This window comes from Chrysochloris asiatica, unplaced genomic scaffold (assembly GCF_000296735.1).
Source record: "Chrysochloris asiatica unplaced genomic scaffold, ChrAsi1.0 scaffold00007, whole genome shotgun sequence".
Taxonomy (NCBI): Eukaryota; Metazoa; Chordata; class Mammalia; order Afrosoricida; family Chrysochloridae; genus Chrysochloris; species Chrysochloris asiatica.
In genome coordinates, this window is record NW_006408525.1 from 31,979,441 (window position 1) to 31,982,269 (window position 2,829).

At 48.4% G+C, this 2,829-nt stretch overlaps 1 pseudogene; it reads right to left on the reverse strand.

The window, feature by feature from the left end:
- Positions 1-936: 936 nt before the first annotated feature.
- On the reverse strand, positions 937-1,833 carry LOC102826286 (annotated as a pseudogene).
- Between the last annotated feature and the right edge of the window lie 996 nt (positions 1,834-2,829).

Here is a 2,829-nt window from a genome sequence, read left to right on the forward strand (position 1 = left end):
CCTCAGGACTTAGGTCACAAGATTTCAGTCAATACGTGGCTCATGTTTAATCCTGATTTATGGTCCCCCTTTTTCCCCCCAGTCTCACCAGAATTAATATCAGACCCAACATTGTTAATTCCACAGGCTCTTTCCTCTGTATACCAGGGGCTCCCAACTCTAAGCTGACCACATCAGAATAGCCAATGAAGTGATTCTTAAATAAGATTTCTGATTCCTCATCTCCAGACATTCTCAGGTTGAGGGTGGTACCCATGACTCTGTTTTGTATGGTTGTTTCCAACTTTAACCTCAGGGAATTTGGGTTCTGAGTCAGAGTATTCAGACACCTATAGTTGTACAGGTACCCCTCTCGAGCAGATGAGATGGGGATGAGGTGGGAGGTGTGCCTAAAACACACATCTGACTCTCTGGCTCCTCCCTCCCCACCTGCCCCTCCTCCCATCCTTGTTAATTGCCAAACGTTGATCCCTGACTTCACCTCTTTCTCTTCTGGTAAAGAATAGCAAGAAAAACACAGTTGAGCATGGGCCAAGTAAAAGGACATTCAGGGGACAAAGAAGGAGTTTGGGATCAGAGTGTCCACAGTTGCAAGGCCACTGAGTAAAAGATGTGAGATAATATGAATCAGGTGTGCTCTGGTCTAAGCCAATTCAAACCCTTTAGAACCACAATAGCATTTGGCTCTTGATCATATTTTACTTCTGGAAATGGTTGAACATCAACCTTTTTTTTTTTGGTACTCTGTGTATTTCTTCTATCTTCTTTTTATTTTTTTTGAGCACAGACAGCAAGTTTGGTGACTGCTACTTGCAAGCATTATCCAAGAGAGAGAATCTGGGAAAGGAGCTGTGACAGCCAAGGAGACCTTCAGGGCTAGATGACAGTCTCCCACAGGAAAGGCACAGGGCTCTGGGGACATGCGAAAAGCTGCCCTCAGCCATTCAGCACCATCCGGACAAGCTCTTCATAGTTGATACAACCATTGCTGTCCTCATGCCCTGCCTGGCCTCCAGTATCTCTACTTCTTTCTCTGTCATCTTCTCACCCAGTGTGACAACATGCGGGATTTCAGCTCCCATGACAGTACTGTTCCCTTCCTTGTCAAACACCTCAAGTCCTTCAACATAGTCCTCAGAGGTGCCCTGGTCCTTGTTCTTGGCCATAGTCTGCAGCATGGGCAGGAAATGCTCAAAATCCAGCACCTTCACATTCATCTCATCATGCTTGGGATTCCACAGAACCTTGAGCACCTCAGCGTTGGTGGGGTTCTGGCCCAGGACCCTCATCATGTCCCCACATTGCTATACAGCATCTTGCCATCACCTGTGCTGTCAAACAGCTGGAAGGCCTCCTTCAATTCTGCCGTCTGGTCCTCGGTGAAGTCACATATCTTGGCTACTCGGGTCTGGGGACCTTTTCCTGCAGTCTCCTTCTATCTTCTTTTGATGCTTTCTGCATCGTTCAATATTTTACCCACTTGTTGGTGGTGTTCAGTGCTGTAGAGTGGGTTCCAACGCATAGCGGCCATATGCACAACAGAAGAGGTCCTGCTCCATCCTCACAATTGTTGTTACGATGGAGCCCATTGCTGCTGCCACTGTACCAATCCATCTCGTTGGGTGGTCTTCCTCTTTTTCACTGACTCTCCACTTTACCAAGCATGATGTCCTTCTCCAGGCATTTGTCCCTTCTGACACCATGTCTCAAGTATGAGAGACAAAGTCTCACCATCCTAGCTTCTAAGGAGCATCCGGGCTCTCTTCTCCCAACACAGGTTGGTTTGTTCTTCCCACAGTCCTCGGTACTTTCAATAGTCTCCTCCAACTCCATAATGCTCCCTGTCTCCACATGCATCCATTCTCATTTTTCTTTTTTAAAAAATCAGAATGAAGTTTTATTAAAAGAAAAATCGATACGCACCACATACCCCGCAGCCGCTCAATCAGAGAAGCTGGAGTTTCAAGGATTCACCCGCGTCCCAGCCATTGCCTCTGCCAGCGTTCTTTCTGTCCTGAGATCTTGGGGAGTTGCTTCTGGGAGCCAGCTGTAACCCCTCCTCAACAGCCCCTCCCCCCTGCCATCTTTGTTCTCCATCCTGGCTGCCTGCCCAGCCTCCAGAAGACTTACTTCTGCCCCCCTCCACCACCACCCCTCACCCCACCCCACCCTCAACCTTGGTAAATAGCCTCTGCAGATGTCCCAGCCCTTTTTCAGTAACTGTTGTAATGTTACGTCCTCCAAGAATGGAGTCAACAGGCTTGGGTGTCTACCACCTCCTGTATGACCTTGGGTCCATTGTATCACTTCTCTGGGCCTTGAGTTCCTTATGCATAAAAATATGGATAATGGCACCACTTTCACTGCATTATTGGGTCTATGAAATTAGCTACTATGTGTAAGAGCCCTTGGTGTGTCTCCAGTTCACAGTGTTGTTGTTGTTGTTGTTATGTGCCGTGGAGTCGGTTCCAATTCATAGCAACTCTGTACAGGGTTTCTGTAAATCTTTATGGGAGCAGAAAGCCTCATCTTTCTCCCACGGAACAGCTGGTAGTTTCGAACTGCTGACCCTGAGGTTCGCAGCCCAATTCATAATCACTAGGCTACCAGAGCTCCTTTGGCTCTTGGTAATGTTGGTTTCCTTGGACCCAGTCCTCTGGAGGAAGGGGGTCAGGGAGGGGATGGAATGGGAAGTAGACATGAGGAAGACCCAGGGTCCAGAGGGTAGACTGAAGTCCCCAGACCTGGGACAGTAGGTAGGGGACAGAGCAGCCTACCCCTTCTTTGCTTGGTGCCTGGGGGAATGTCCCCTCTGGGGATTCTGTCTGT